At 46.4% G+C, this 17,422-nt stretch overlaps 1 long non-coding RNA gene across 1 annotated transcript in view; it reads right to left on the bottom strand.

Annotated features, from left to right (window-relative positions):
• The window catches only part of LOC138258571 (uncharacterized), a 113,350-nt gene that overhangs the window by 43,532 nt on the left and 52,396 nt on the right, over positions 1–17,422 (bottom strand). The window contains exon 2 of the long non-coding RNA XR_011198423.1: positions 16,283–16,399. This is a non-coding gene — a long non-coding RNA (uncharacterized lncRNA). The remainder of the gene's footprint in view (positions 1–16,282; positions 16,400–17,422) is intronic.

The following is a 17,422-nucleotide window of genomic DNA, read 5'->3' on the forward strand; positions in this document are numbered from 1 at the left end:
CCGCCATGAAAAGGCTGGCGGAAAGGCAGTCCTGGGGGCTACAGGGGGCACCTGCACTGCCCATGGCATGGGCAGTGCAGGTGCCACCCCCGCCAGCACCCTCAGAATGTGCACAATCTGCTGTGCAGAAGTGCGCATCCGAGGGCGGTGATGTGCTACGGCATTGCCCTCGGCTCCCTTAAAGGAGCTGAGGCCAATGCAGTGGCATTGTTTCCTTCGGGCTGACTGGCGGAAAGGTCGTAATACGATGTGCCGGTCAGCCCAGTCGAAACATCGTAATACGACTGGGGAGGATGCTGCCGGTTTGTCGGCAGTCTCCTCCCCCACGGCTTTGGTGGTCGGCTCGCCTGACCAACAAAGTTGTAATGAGTCCCAAAGACCAGAAAGGGATTTTAGGATTCAGGATGGAAATGGGTAAGGGTTTTTTAGGATTCAGGGATGGGTAAAGGTAGAGGGTAGTAAGGTTTTTAAGGTTTCAGTGGTGGGTAGGGGTACAGGGTAGTAAGGTTCAGGGATGTGCAGATGTGAGGGGCAGTAAGGGTTTTTAGGTATCAGGGGAGGGCATGGGTAAAGGGTAGTAAGGATGTTTTAGGGATGGGTAATGGGTTGTAAGGGATTTTTAGGTTTCAGGCATCAGTAATGGTAAGGCTAATAATGAGCTTTTAGTGGTCAGGGATGGGTAGGGGTAAAGAGTAGCAAGAGGTTTTGGGCCTAAACGATGGGGAGGCATATGTGGTACCAAGTGAGTAGTAAGTGGGTTTTAGGCAGGGCCACTGGAATTATGCGATTTTCAGGCTGCAGCATTTTTCTCATAATTTTGGAGTTGCCACAGTCCATCATCTGCTGCATCATTTGTAAATGTGAACAAACAAATGTGTTTTTAGCTCAAACAGATCAAGTTTACTAAAAATGCAGGAACATGTGTTGGGGTGCAACAGAGGGGCTTTGCAAAGGCCTGTTCATCTTTCAGCAGCATATTTCTGTATTTGGTGTTAAATTAGTACTAATAAGATGAAACCTTTGTCCAGACAGTGGTAACATATGTGAAAATGATCAAAAAAATGAACTGCTCAAAATGTGCTTCAATATGCACCATAATTTGCATTTTCCTACTGCATAATTTAATAAAGCCTGCTACATAATTTGGTCCATGTCCCTTCATGCATAATTCCAGTGGCCCTCGTTTTAGGGTACATATAAACATGCAGCGAAACATATATATGTTTAAACCATGTCTAATGCGTAGTAAAGTACCACAGTGTAATACAACGCATTGTAAATGTCAACATGTAAAACATTTCTGGTAAAGTCATGTGCACTAACAACCTATATGCGTTTATTAGTCTTGACTAGTTTCTTTCCCAGCTGAAGACTCCAACACCTTTTGAATATATTTTCTTCAAAAAGAAAGGAATGGTTGTTTCTGGTACTTATACACTCCAAGTCACAGAAAGTAAGAGCAGTAGTATCTACTCTGAAACCCGACAGGAAAGAGATCTTGGCACAGAACTATCAACGGACTAATGGACTGCTGTCCATGTACTATATTCTTCAGTATTTGATTCATTTTATTTATTAATTTGGGCTAGGGAATGTATGATCACCATTTGGGCTAGGGAATGTATGATCTATCGGCTATAGGGCAATCTTTCATAAATTCATACAAGCTTTGTGAACTAAAATATTTAAAAATTATGCGTGTTTTGTGGTCTACTTTAATTGTGTGGTTCAGCAAACCTAGTGAAAGTATTGTGTGTCCTGCTTACTTGTCTCACTCATCACCTTTACTGGTTATAATGCATTTTTGAATGCGCATTTTTTGTGGTAGCTAATCTTTCTCGCAGGTTCACCTTGCATTATGACAGAGTAAATATGTTAGCTAAAATCTTCAGAAGCCTAATAACAGGTTACTGATATCCTGTGGATAGAAGTATGGGTATTTGGTTGTTTATTTATGCGTGTCTAAAGCATCCTTCTCTTATTTTGGCATAGATAAGGCACTCTTGAGCAAGACAGTACAGTTGCAGGGTTGCTCCAAGTTGTGTTCAGCATGGCCCCCAGACGCCCACGAACGTCATCTGACGCCACCATGTCGCAGGAGGACTTTCGCTCCCTCAGCGAGCTTTGGAAGATGGCCAAGACCCATGGTCTAGACTGGGTCCTCCAGAAGCTGACAGAAGGTCCAGAAAAGGATCCTCAACCGGTCACAGATGCCCCCCCACGGCAGAGGAAGGTCCCAATGCACTACAGGGATTCCTCCCCAGGCCTCAAAACTACAACGAGCACGCAACCAAAGGCCGTCGCAGCTGTTCAGGTTGAGTCCACAGGGCAGCCCCCTTTCATCCGGCCATCTGGCCCAGTGGGTGACTCTAACTTGGGGGCAAAGGGTCAGGTTAACCTCTATTCTCCAGGGCCCCAGAGTGATGCCTCAACTGTAGTGGGTTTGGCTCCTTCATCGGCGCAACCTCAGGGCGGGCCCGATACCTATCAACCCCCTCTAGTGGTTCAGAGCACAACAGTGGTTTCCTCCGGGCCATCCCCGGTGCAGATGGTTGGGCAGGTGGGAAGTGGATAGGCCCCTACCCAGACAAATTCCGTGGGCAGGTAAGTTGGTATTGCAGCACAAGTATAGGCACAGCCGCCACCGGTACCTCCCGTCCCAGTGCAAGCTCCATATCGACCAGTCCTTGGCTCCACAGCACCCACCCTGGCTCCTCCTACGGCAATTGCCTGGCACGTACTGGCAGAGACCAAAGAAAAGAGATTTATAAGGGAGAATATGTTGATGTGTTTGACTTGATTAACGTGGGTGTGGTCCTGGGGAAGCCCAGATCGGGAAAAGAAGGGGAACTCAGGCCACGGAAGGTTTAGATGGAGTGGTCCCTGAAGTATTGGATGATGGGGTTTTCAATCTACCCAGCAATCTTGACAGAGAAACATCCAGTGTTGGCCCCCCAGCTATTCGCGTACATCTCATTAATTCGTAGGGCAACTTCAGAGTTTCAGGGTTCTGCTTGGCTCCAATACGATGTTAAGGTTAGACACATGAAGGTGGTCAGAAATAGCATGGGATCAAAGGTATTTCAACTCATGACACTTTGAATTCACCATGTCCCCATATGGGTCGAGAGATGTGCAACCCTTTCGGTCTGATAAAAGTTCTGGGGACAAAAAACTTGTCTGCTGGCAATATAACAAAAAAGGAATGCAGTAGGGGGTCCACCTGCAAATATAAACACATCTGCTCCTTCTGTGGGTCTCAAGGGCACCCTGAAAGAAAGTGCACAGAAAACCAAAGGAGTCGCAGCACACCAAAAGCAGGTAATAACAAACATGCCAGCAAGCTTCCCACACCCTTACGTCTCCATGTTCTGGCTCATCTTCTTGGTAGGTACAGGAATTCTAAAGATGCCCATGTCCTGTACCACGGTTTTAGAAACGGATTCCGCATACCTTCTAGTGCCCCCCTACTCCGGTCCCTCCTGAGAATCAGCTGTCAGGCCTGCGGCAACCAAAGATAGCATATGAAAAAATCAGGGAAGGAAGTGCAGGCAGGCAGTGTGGCTGGCCCTTTTCCATCACCCCCTTCTGGGGAGTTGGTCTGTTCACCACTTGGCCTGGTCCTGAAGAGAGTGCCATCTAACTTTTGCTTAATCCACACTCTTTCCTTCCCAGCTGGCGCATCGGTCAATTATGGTTTAGCCTAAGACCTTTGCACTGTGCGGTCCACCACTTTTGATGAGGCCCTGGGTAAATTGCAGAAGCTAGGCAGAGGGGCCTTGATGTCCAACGTTGACATTGAATCTGCTTCCTGTCTCCTGCCAGAGAGGGGCAGTTTTTCATAGATCTTTGCGTGCCCACGGGGTGCTCCAATCCAGGCTTTTCTTTTAGACTTTTACAGGTTCCTAGAATGGGCAGTGAAGGATATGGTGGCCACAGATGGGGTAATGCATTATTTGGATGACTTCCTGTTTATGGGACCTCAGGCTCCACAGTCTAGTGGAAGGCCCTGCTGGGCTTCCAACAGTTGGCCTAAGCCCTCGGGGTTCCATTGGAAGCTGACAAGATGGAGGGCCCCTTTACATGGATAACATTCCTGGGTATCGAAACGGACTCAGTGGCCGGCGTGTGCAGGCTCCCTGAAGATAAAGTCATGACGTTCAAGGCATCCATTGAGACTTGTCTGGCAGGCAGGAAGGTCACAGTGTGTCAGCTGCAAGCGTTGGTTGGGCAGTTGAATTTTGCATTACGGGTGATTTCTATGGGGAGGGCCTTTTTCGGAGAATATTGCCAGGGCTACTGCAGGCCTTTGAGCCAAGCATCACCACACTAGACTGTCCTCCGAGGCCAGGCAAAACTTGATGACCTGGATGGGTTTTTTGGATAACTTCAATGGCACCCTCTTATGGTAACAGCCGCTGCGGTCCAGCACTGAGCTGGCTCGGTTTACGGACGCTGCAGGCAGCATGGGTTTTGGGGCAATCTTCGCACAAGATGGTGTACGCAGCATTGGCCTGAAGAATGGGTGGCCTCTGGGCTCACTCCCAACATTACCTTCTTAGAGCTGTTCCTCATTATTGTAGTGCTGCAGATCTGGGGAGACACCGTGGCCAACAGCAGGATATTGTTCTGGTCAGACAACATGTCGGCAGTCATGGTGATAAACAACTAGAGTGCGAAGTGCCCATTTGTGCTACTCTTGCTTAAGGCCCTTATTCACAGTTGTTTGAAGCATAACGTTTTCTTCTCAGCAAAGCATGTTCTGGGGGTTAATAATGCAGTGGCTGATGCCTTGTCTCGTTCCAAGATGAGAGAGTTCAGAGCGCTGTAGCCACAAGAAGACGGGATGTCAGTCTTCTCTCAGGAGTTATGGAAGCTTAGTGCCCCATCGCCCTGACTTGATCGCTGCATCCTTGGCGTTTAAGACCAAATGTATGTATGAATCTGATTAGCAGAAATATGATGCCTCCTTTGATTCCCTGCTTTCTCCCCAAGGGCGTCCTAATGTTCCTGCTGTAGTAAAGACACAGTGGCAAGTACATAGTACATAGTGCACATTGTACGGAGGCAGATGTCAGCAATCACCTTCTTTGCTGGGCTAAAAGGGATGACAGACCCGACCAAAGATCCTAGGGTGAGGGGGGTTATCACGGGTTAGGAATGTATGACCCCTGTAAGGAAGATGCCAGGAGGCCCATCGACGTAACAAGGCTAGCACGCATTGTGGGGGTATTGCAACGGATATGCCGATGAAGTTACTTTGTTCCGCTTCACCTACTCACTTGCCCTTTTTGGGGCATTCAGGATCTCTGAGCTAGTATTATCCTCCAACGCTGTGCATGGATCTGGGATTGAGGTGGCGGACATTATCCTGACCAATAGTTGTCTTCGTGTGAAGGTCCAGAAATCGAAGATGGACCTGTGGAGTAAAGGTACGTGGGTGTGTCTAAGTTCAGCACGGGGAGCCCCTTTTTTTACCAGTGACACTGGCCAGGGAGTTCCTCCGGGTGCGACCTGAGGGTGGTTGTTCCAAGTTGTTGATACACGTGGATGGCTCTCTGCTCACACGCTTCCAGTTTACACGGGTATGTAAGCGCACCCTGGCTCTTAAGAGCGAGGAGGCTTTGGGGTTTAGTTCTCCCTCCTTCCGCATTAGTGCAGCCACTATGGCAGCTGCTCTAGACCTATCAGGGGATGCCATCAATAGGGTTGACAGGTGGAAATCAAAATGCTATGAACGCTATGAGCGCCCCCATTTGGTTTAGGCTTCTCTATGAACTGAATTCTTTTTTCCCTCTGGTCCGATCATCGGGTGTGGTACAATTAGTGTGTGTTGGTGTGGACACTCCTTCTTTCCAACAGCAGCTCAATATTTCACTGACCATGGCCTGTAGAGGGCCCAGCTGGAGGCAGGTTTCCAGCATGATGGGTGGGTATTGGAGGCCTCAAGTTAGAAGACTTATTGCACCATTTTGCAAAGACCTTGGTCAATAAATGCCCTGGTGGACACCCCTCCAGACCACTCCAAACGTAGGATAATCTCTGACCACAGCATGGCTGCTGTTGGTAGCCGATTCCGCAGCCTTGACAGGGTGGAGAAGAGAGCCTCCCTAACTCCCCCCTACCTAGGGACATCATGTTGTTACCCCCGCATGGATGACAATGATGTCAGGGGGAGGGACCACACCTTCGTCCAAGGCGTGATTACACTTTGCTAGGCTGTCTAGTCAGCTTGACGGGAAAGGAGGCACACGCACTTTTTAATACAATTCTTAAAGGCATGTTGGCTCATGTGAGAAACTCAGAGCTCTGTAATGTTCAAGAAACTAAGAGCCCGATTACGAGGATGGTGATCTCAAGACTGCCAACCTTGCGGTGGCGGTCGGACCGCAACAGCTGTGGCAGTCCGACTGCCACATTACGAGCTTGCAGGGCAGACCTGCCATCCTACCACCATCGCCGCTAGAATCAGTGATCCCGACTGGGATGATGGCGGTCCTGGTTGTAATCAGTCAGGGCGGCACTGAACTCAGTGCCGCCCTTCTGATTACAACCTTGTTCTCCCCCAGTCTTAGCATAGCCGTCTGACCACCATGAAAAGGCTGACAGAGAACAAGTGTAAAGGTCCCCCTGCCCAGCACCCTTGAAATGCACACTGTTTGCTTTGCAGACAGTGCACATTTCAAGGGCGCTGGTGCAACCTGCGTGCGGCAGCCTTGCCGCCGGCTCAAGTATGAGCTGGAACCAATGCTGCCACACCTTTCCCGCTGGGCTGACAGGTGGGAAGGAGACCACCACGTCAATGGCAGTCTCCTCACCACAAGTCTGGCGGTCGGGTATCTGACTCAAAATCAGGCCCTACGACAATTGTCAAGGTACACATGGAGAAGTTGTCTATACCCACACACAACAGTAAATTAATATAGTAAAAGTAAATTTAATTTAAGAGTTTTAGAAACATTTAAAAAAATGTAAATAACAAAAAAAAGTATAGCACTAATTTTAAACATTAACATATAGGGCCTCATTACAAGTTTGGCAGTCGAGACTGCCAAATTATGACTTTGGTGCTGTCGTGTACAACCCGCCAAAGCACCACCAGCACTGCTAGTGTCGTCCGACCACCGCAGACGACTGAAGGCACCAGCAGGCCAGCAGAGACCAAGTTTCCATCTGACTTATTACGAGGTTACACACTGCCAACATTTCCGCCGCGGTCGGACCACCACAGAAACCCAGGCGGAAGCTAACTGTATAAAAGGAGACACTCACCTTCAGGAAGTCATAAGCATCCGGAGCCGCCATGGAACCACAACTATAAGTCATCCAGCTGCTCGCAAAAAGAAAACAGAATCTTCGCCAATGACGACAACAGCAACTGTACGTACACACACTCACATGTTGCAGTTGTATATTGTGACATTTTGTACAGTTACATAACGTATCATAGGAAGGGAAACACTTACACGTAACAGTACACTGACACACACACACACATACAACAACAAAGACACCGACACATACACCTCACCCACACTGCAGCCACCACACACACCACACATCAAGAACACACACTCACGGCAACACACCACAGGCCCAGTCTCACACAATCCCATAAAACATACCAACATGTCACCACAACACCACAACCACACCATCATAAACACATTGTTAGGCACTTACAACTGACACTGGCAAGGGACTCATCACACACACAACACAATGTACAACCAACAGAGAACAAACACACACAATTACACAATCATACAACTTAGCAATCGACTCACACATCCCAGACATACAACACATCATACCTATCCTACCATGCACAATACACACGCACTCACACAGTCAAAGGAGAAAAGGCCACACACCAAAACAACAAACACATCTCAACACAAACACCTCAACAACAACATGTCTGCAACATACACATGCCCAACACACAACACACACCCTATCCCTGGGAGACAAAAGCACTGCATACACTCACATCCTGCCTGAACAATACAGTAAGCACAAGCACCACGCACACCCAAATACTCGCACACAACCAATGTCAGCCAGGAACAACTAAAACATCGTTGCAGATGAGATTTCGTGTTGGAAGGCGCCAAGAAGCCTTGGCTACGACAAAAGTTCGTTTCGCATAAAAATGTCGCTGGATGGACCCAGGAGGGATCTGGGGGCCTCAACTCTGTGTGAGGAGGAAGATGGGGCTTTCAGCACTTTAGAGAGCCCTCAGGATGCCAGCCAGCACCCCTAGGAGCCGCAGGACCCAGGTTCAAAGGAGGTGCAAAACGCAGGTGATGCAGCACAACAAATGAAGGTCCCACGCCTCCGGAGAACTCAGCGAGTTGAGTGTCGCAGGATGGAGTACTGGGGACCTGGGCCAGGCTGTGCACGAAGGAATTTTGCAAAGACTGCACAGAGGCCTCAGGAGGCAAAGAAGACACAGTACACAGGAGTACCATCGCTCTCGGGGAAGGCAAGGTCTTACCACCTCCAAATTGCGTCAGCAGGACCTCAGAACAGTCTATGTCAATGATGTCCACCCTCTGTGCCCTTAGGAGCCCAAGGTACCGATCGTAGTCTCGGAAGGTGCCTGCTTGGAGAAGGGGAGTGACTCCATCACTCCACAGGAGATTTCTTCGGTCCTTCTGGTGCAGGATGAAGACAGGGAGTCCCCAGAGCATGCACACCTTGGAAACTGTCGCAGTTGCTGACTTGGAGCTGAGTTTGCTAAAGAAAAGTGTCTCTTGTAGACACTTTGTTGCAGTTACAGCATTTCTTGGAGCAGGCTGCAATTCATCCGGAGGACAGAAGAGTCTGAAGTTGTTGCAGAGGATTCCTGAAGGAAACTTGCAAGCAGAATCTGAACAGAACCCACAGGAGAGACCCTAAATAACACTGAGAGGGGGATTGGCTACCTTATCAGGTAAGGACCTATCAGGAGGGGTCTCTGACGTCACCTGCTGGCACTGGCCACTCAGAGCCTTCAAGAGTGCCCCCACACTTTGCAAAGCAAAATGGCTGAAGTCTGGGACACACTGGAGGAGTTCTGGGTAATACTCCTGGGGTGATGATGGATCAGGGAGTGGTCACTCCCCTTCCCTTTGTCCAGTTTCCCGCCAGAGCAGGGGAGAAGGGGTCCCTGAACTGGTGCAGACTGGTTTTTGCAAGGAGGGCACCATCTGTGCCCTTCAAAGCATTCCCAGAGGCTGGGATAGGCTACCCATCCCCAGCCTGTAACACATATTTCCAAAGGGAGGGGGTGTAACACCCTGCTCTCAGGGGAAGTGCTTTGTTCTGCCTTCATGGGACTGGGCTGCCCAGACCCCAGGAGGGTAGAGCCCTGTCTGTGAGGTGGCAGCAGCTGTAGCTGCAGTGCACGCCTCAGAGAGCTGGTTTGGCAGTACTGGGGGTCCATGGTGGAGCCCCCAGGATGCATCGAATTGGCTCCCCAATACCAGATTTGGAATGGGGGGACAATTCCATGATCTTAGACATGTTACATGGACATATTCAGGGTTACCATTGTGAAGCTACATATAGGTATTGACCTATATGTAGTGCACGCGTGTAATGGAGTCCCCGCACTCACAAAGTCCGGGGAAATGGCCCTGAACTATGTGGGGGCACCTTTGCTAGTGTAAGGGTGCCCTCACACTTAGTAACTTTGCACCTAACCTTCAGCAAGTGAAGGTTAGACATATAGGTGACTTATAAGTTAGTTAAGTGCAGTAAAAATGGCTGTGAAATAACGTGTGCGTTATTTCATGCAGGCTGCAATGGCAGTCCTGTGTAAGGGTTTATCTGAGTTCCCTATGCGTCGCAAAAGAAATGCTGCAGCCCATATGGATCAACTGGAACCTCAATGCCATGGGTACCTGGGTACCATATACTAGGGACTTAAAAGGGGGGGTCCAGTATGCCAATTGAAATTGGTAAATGAAGTCACTGGCCTACAGTGACAAATTTAAAAGCAGAGAGAGCATAAGCACTGAGGTTCTGATAAGCAGAGCCTCAGTGACACAGTTAAGCACTACACAGGCATATACATTAAGCCATAAATTATGAGAACTGGGGTGCTGGCTAGCAGGATCCCAGTGAGACAGGCAAAACACACTGACATATAGTTTTTTTTATCTATGAGCACTGGGGTCCTGGCTAGCAGGATCCCAGTGACACAGTAAAAACACACTGACACACACTCACAAACAGATCAAAAGTGGGGGCAACCATGCTAGAAAGAGGCTACTTTCTCACACATCTCGCTTGAGTCTCGTAGAACATCTTGCCAGAGACCTTCTCCGTCCTCTGCCCTCGCCGGGTCTGACCTCCACACAGTGCTTTTGTGTTTTGTAGGAACTGCATACTTACCTTTAGTTAGTGATGTCTCAGTACCAGGACCACATACACCTCTGCCGCACATCTAAATCATTACCTGTAGCATCCCCCACTCACTGCTTTTCCAGTACAGGTACACACATGCAGATATTCCATGCACCTTAATCATGAAATGCACACCCACTGGTATTCCAGGCCCTGAAGACACATGAGTTTTCTCATAATCTTCATTACTAACCTGCAACCAGTACTGGATGGTACCAGCAGTGCTACAACACACTTCAGTCCTGACATGCAGATTTTACCCACTGCTCTTCCTGTGTTGGGACCCACAAACAAATGTGTCATACACCTCGGGCCTCACAAAACCCCTACCAACTGCTCTTGCATTAATGGGACACACATGTCGCTCTATTATCCTCCTCAGTCCTAACATACAGCAACTGACAGCAGTAGTGAGACCTCAGGGAACTTTGCCATACACCTCATCAAGACCTTTATCAGTGCGTCTTATTCCATACACACACACACACACCTACACACACACACCTGACCTACAGCCCCAAACAAGCTTGTGGGTCTCTGAAAGTTCCTTTTCTCCCTCTCACCCGTTCTTGAATGAAAAGGCTAACTTTTTGAGGCTCATATGCTGAGAATGAGAACTGCCTTGAATGAAAGTAAAGTTACAAAAAATATCCAAAATATAGTATTTTAAGACCATGGAGGTATGGTTAGTAAAATGTCTTGCAACGCAGTGCAGCAACCACAGTTGCTGTGGTGTGCTGTGGTATGTTTGACAGAGAAAGAGCAGGAAAGTGTCATATCTACCAAGGTATGGTGCTGTCCTGCTCTCTCCAGTGCTGGTGCACAATCAGCCTGCCTGGCAACACACACTGGTGTTTGTACCATGTCTAACATAATGTGCCCTTCCAGTACACAATACCCTGCCTAAACAAACTTTAGAACTTCTCACTTTGGATGGGTGCTGCACAGTGCAGCACCCATGCAAAATAGGCAGATACTCAAAATAAACCTATTTCTCCTCGATAACGCAAATGTTAAAACAGCATTTTTTAATGCAAAGGCCTGTATAATTTTTTACTGTATAGGGTTTTGCATAAAAAGTCAACATGATGGTTGCATAGGAATGCCTACATATCACCCGCTGTACAGCCCCTTGGTGCAAAGTACATCAAAGCAGCGCTAGGCACTGAGTTACTTTCAGGCAACTTTCCAGCGCAAAACAAGTTTTGTGAGCGAAAGTACATTTTGAATAAATTTTTTGCACTGATTTGCGCCGGTTTTGAAAGGCAAAGCTACCGCGAATAATTACTCACTGTGACTGTGTGCAGGAATGTGTCACTGCAGTGGGTCGCCAGCAAGAAAAACAAGTTTTTGAGCAGCAGTGGAATGCTTCATGTCACAACTCTTTCCCCTGTGCAGTCCGGAGAGCAATGCCAATACCGAAAGCCTTTAGGTGAAAGCAAATGTATGTATACTTGAGGTTCCCCAGGGCCTGGGAGCCCCAATAGTGGCTGGTTGCTAGGAGACAGCTCTGCTGATCAGGCTGAGGCGTAGCAGTTGCAAGCTACAATGGTGCTTCCACAAGCAGCAGCTGTTTTCTGCAACTCAGTAGCATATTTCAAACCCTGTTGTTTCTGGTGCTGCCTTTATCCCCTCTGAGGCCAGGGGGTCGCAAGGACAGTGCCTCTGGTCAGATGGGCTGTGCCAGGGGTTGCACCATAAATGATGTCCCTAGACTTCGACAAGCTGAATCACCATTTCCACTTTGCACAGAGGTTTGCAAGATGTAGTGGGTGGTCTAAAAGCGATGAGAGATTTTGTTAGTAAATTTGCCATGAAAGCCCTGCATTTAAGGGTAGCAGTGAATGGATACACTTTTAGCAATATCTCTGCAAAACCAACTCTGTACTTTGACTTGCAACTTGTTAACCCTGAACCTAGGCATACAAGAGAAGAGAATCTTAGATATATGTTCATCAACACATTCCTCTATAGTAGGTTAACTAACAAACTTTGCACCATGCACTCTATATGAAAGATGAGTAGAATCTCTACTTGACTTGTTTGCTACTACAAAGATTAATTATCTGTGATTCCTAACTTAACACTCTTATAAGGATTATCGGAGTTCTGAATACCTTATGCCTTGGCATGTATACAGAGCATGTGCAACATAGTGCTGACTTAAAAGTGGAAGGCAGTACCAATTGTTTTAGTCTTGAAATATAGAGCTCAACTCCTAATATGCTCACAGCTGGCCAGATTGAAAGATTATCTTGGCAGCCAACCTTAGGCCTCTGACTTGCAAGTAAGTTATCAGCACCTTGGTGATATAGACTGCCATGAGATCTGAAGCAGTCTGTGCTGAATATAACCTTGGTAAATGTCCCTAAATTTGTCATATAAAATTTGGGACTCTGAGAAAACTAAATCATCTCCCATCTTGCCAGACTATCTATCTGTGTTACTGGGACCGAAAGTCAGCTGGAAGACCAACAACTTCCTGAGTGTTTGTTAAAAAAAAAAAAAGGTTCCCAGCAAAGTAGCAAAGTCTTTCTTCGCCCTGGAGGTGTCACTGTCAGATACCTAATCGCTGTGCTCTAAAGAAGCTGCAACATATCCTGGGAGCTTCTACAGCCAGACAGCAAAGACCACTCAGTAAACTTGCAAGAAACTGAATATTATAACCAGCTCAAGGCTACAGGTTCTCATCTGGTGAAGGCACCAGTCAACAATCAGAAGGGTCGAAACCCAGGCAATTAGACAACGCTTTCACACTAATGTGGCTACACTTCCTACCAAATGGTAAGGCAACAGATGTACCGCAGAAATGCTGCATCCTAAGATTTGTATCTTTGGACGGATTACAGTTGGGCCACAAATAGATGGCCACAATCACAACAGTGAAAACATGGATAGCAAAGTTAGGTTTCTCTGGATCTGGAGAGAAATTCAAAGACATATGCATGAGTCTAAATCAGCACTGCATGGTGATGAAGCAACAAGGCAGCATAAGTGTGTGATTCAATAGAAAGTTCTATACTGAACTACTAAGTAGATGTCCCACAAGCAGCACTCCAGAGTTGAATACTCTCACCAGTGATTAATGGGAAACCATGCAAGGCACAAGAAGGAGTTGCAAACTAATTTCTATCACCATAAAACTGTGGCATAGAGGCATGAATTTGTCAAAAAAAGTTTTCAACTGAGTGGAATTCGCAGGTATGATCCATACACTTAGTCCCATTTCTAATACAGGGTGCCAACCCTGCACCAACATAAACTGCACTATGATGTACATTGCTAATCAAGTCTTATGGGTGGTATTACAATAGACCTGGGTCCTAACCCGAGCTCCATCTGTGTCTAGGCAATGTTGCTAGGTACAAGACAGTGTTTTTCACAAAAGGTAATGCACTGTATCAATGGATGGAAGAAAACTGTACCATACCAGGTAAGAGTAAAGGGTTTGATTAAGTCATCAGCATATTGCACAAGAGGAGTGCCAAAACCCATTAGTGAGCAACATTAAATGAGATATTGTACTACAACGTGTGACACGACTAGAGGCCTGTGTTCCTGATGTTTACTAAGGTGTGTAACAATACATGAACAACCTTTTTTTCTAGATAAATAGTTCATTGCAAGATGCAAAATATTTATTAATAGTGAGCAGGTACTCTTTCATACAAGTCAAGATTTTGCTCTCCATCTGCAAGGACTTAAAGATGTAAATAATAAAATGTGGCATGGTGTACTTTTGGCTCCCCAATTTGTCTTCAAGGTTGACACAGGGTCGTCGCTGGACAAAACCCCAAATTATATTTCATGTGGTGCACAGTTTTACCACAGTATCCTGGAACAGCATCTGGTGATGTGCTGATAATGGAGAGAAGGCCTCGGCTGGTATTGATATGACAGCTTACCGGAAACCCAAGCCTGCCATCGGTTGGGGCCTCGACATGAGCAACACATTTCTACGAAGAGATCAAACAGGAAACTTCAGAAGAGCTTGACAGCTTTAGCTTTGTAACCACCATCAACATAAAAGGAATATACATACTTGCTCTGACCTTAATGAGGCGAGTTATCCCAAAAAGCACTACTGCTGTAAGCAGCAGAAGCATTTCTATGGAGGCACCATTTCAATCTTCAAGGCAGATCAAAGACTGAAGAACATGAAAATGAGGGAGGGATAGTAAAACCTGGTTCACTGACTGAAGGCTGTATAATGGTCTTAAATTGCATTGCTCCTGTGGCTTTCAAACACTTAGAGCTGGATTTAGAGTGGTAATGGACCAATATTACAGTTTCAGGAAGAATGACCCTATCTGGAGGGGCCTCTGCTGGCTAAAGTTCTTCCACCATAGGGATAGTACAGTGAGAGACATTTGAAAAATTGGAGCATTTGGCATTGGCAGTGAAAGAAATTCCAAACACTGGAGTATTTCCCACATGCCCTTAGACTTCACAGTAGCTTCTAATTGGTCATGTGACTCATGGTACTGCATGATGCAAATGGTTAGGTCTATGTAATTTGTGATGAAAGATTCTCCAAAAACTGGCTTTCAAGATGGAGTGTAAGTCAACTATGATGATTCAGGGAAATATAAATATCAGGACTTCCCTCATCTCATTTGCATTTTAAGTTCATCTTTTTGTGTAGTGTTTTGTGGAAATACCTGACATGTTGCAGTGCCTTCCAGAATCTAGTAGCAGCATATAAAATAATAATTTGAACATTCAGTCCAACTTTTGTTTGTTTTCACAGCCTGGGGTGTACTAATATGTGGGTATTAAAAGGTTAACTAATAATATCTCAGGATTGTAAAGTCCAATATTGGCTGGATTACTTTTTTTCCTTTTGAATGTTACTGACATGATATGGCTGCATGCAGCACTTAGAATGTACACAAAAAAGACACTGACACTCACCTGTTTGAAAAAAATGTGCTGTACACACCAGTTGGCTAGTTTTACTTAGAAAGTGTTAAAAATATGTATCTACTTTTGGCATTAAAAAATGTGAAGTACCAATGAAAAATGAAGACACATGAAAAGTGCATGGTCTGATGTCATAAAGATAAAATGTACTCCCACAGCTTTAAAGCAAGTACAAATATCCATGTGTAACTTGGAAAACAGAAACCAGGAAATGGCAAATGGTACTGTAGCACTGGCCTTGGATGAGACGGTCTGCGTGGTCCTAGGACAGTAAAACAGTGGTGAAGGTGTCCATACCACAGCAGGGCATGGACCTGTGAACCACAAGGTCGTAGGACATTCATATTGTGTTTACTGCCTACACCACAGCATGGGTAGCAATTAGATGAGTTCCAACACCTTGTAACCCACAGGTAGTTCTCAAAGTGACTTACATTTAGCAGTTTACTGTATTGTTTTGCAACACACTGCAATGCTCATTTTCACAGTAAAGAATCCACAAGTATTGCAGTTACCTGCGGCCAGGCAATGTCATTTCTAAGAATGTGGAAGAGGCAAAGAAAAAAAGCAGGGTAAAAGAGAGGAAGGTTTAAATGGCACCCAGTCCACAGCAGGGAGTTGGTAACAGGTTGAGATCAACGAACAATAGTATTGCTAAGGTATCATTTTAACGTCACAAGAATGGGTTTTTATAATTAATGTCTGATGATCTTAGTATACGTTAAATGTTGTCTGATGATCTAAGTATACGTTAAATGCCCATAACACCAAAGGCTGATGGATACTGTTACGCGCTGTTCTGGGACGCAAGGCAAACGGAGGCTTCTAGGACCAAACCTTGGTGGAAGGGGTAGTCTGCCACTCGTGTCTTGATGTCTGCCCTACCATGGCTCTGTGAAAATGCACAACATGAAAATGCACCTTTCCAAAGCATCTCCAGCAAAGAATCAGAATCAGTACTCACTTATGTCAAGCCTTTCTGATGGGACAAGTACAAGACTTTCCACACCTGCCAAGGTAATGAAGGCGAGCAGGCTCAGGCTTCTCCGAACGGTAATGTGGGTGATCAAGAGGTCAAAACCTAAACAACCAACAGACAGAATAACTTGGATGTCCAGCCCAGTGTTTGTCATTTGCAAAAAAAGCAAGTACTTTAATAGCGCACAAAACTGAATATTACACAATCCAATGCCAAATAGAAGGTCGAGTCAGTTCCTTCCAGGTCAATCGGACATTCAGCGGCAAGGTGCAGCTATGCCATACAGTGTACAGTTGTGATGGATCAAGGATATGGCCTAGCCTGCTGGGTACAGTTCTCTGGGTCAGTTCTTGATCATGAATCACACAGAGTGTTGTCTCTTAAGCTAAGGTGTCGTGCCTATCTTCACTCCCTGTCAGTGTCTTCTTTCTATGGGTGATTCATACACTGGGAACATACTTAGCTTCTCATCCTTGACAAACTCTCTTTCTGCAAGGCCAAGCACACGCCTTCCCTCTCTCATCAGGCAGGCAGCTTTCTAGGTAACAAGCAGATTCTCGGCTTTTCCAGCAGAAAATGCAGACTTCAGGTGATTTCCCTTCACTTCTGAGAGCCTGGCTATCAGGCAGATCTCGGCCCATAGTTATCAGCATCTCTTTGAATACTTTGCAAAGCACTCGCTTCCTTGGTCTTGAAGTTTTTGGAACCAAAACAAAGTGAGGTGGTTTGCATACCACTTTTATACAGATTTTCAAGAAACAAAATGTGCATGAACTGCCTAAAACTTCAAAACCAGTTTGGGGTGGTTTCTTCTCAGGCTACTCTTCAGACATAGGCTTTCTGTAAACAGTAGGTAGGACTAGGTGCGTCTCCAGGCAGAAGCACACAACAACTGGGCACAATGAACTGTGAGACCTCTACACTTAGCCATCTTCAGACTCTCAAACGTTATCAGGGAACGACCAATGGGTAAGCCTGGCCTAAAACGTTCCTCACCTAGACCAACATAAACTGCAGTGCCACCCTCCACCTTTACCATCTACCAGACTGCAGTACCCTGGGAGAATTAATCTAGGTAAGTGTGAAGCCAAGACAAACATAAAAGTCAGGATACTAGTTTCACAC

The sequence above is a fragment of the Pleurodeles waltl genome, chromosome 9 (genome assembly GCF_031143425.1).
Source record: "Pleurodeles waltl isolate 20211129_DDA chromosome 9, aPleWal1.hap1.20221129, whole genome shotgun sequence".
NCBI classification, from domain to species: Eukaryota; Metazoa; Chordata; class Amphibia; order Caudata; family Salamandridae; genus Pleurodeles; species Pleurodeles waltl.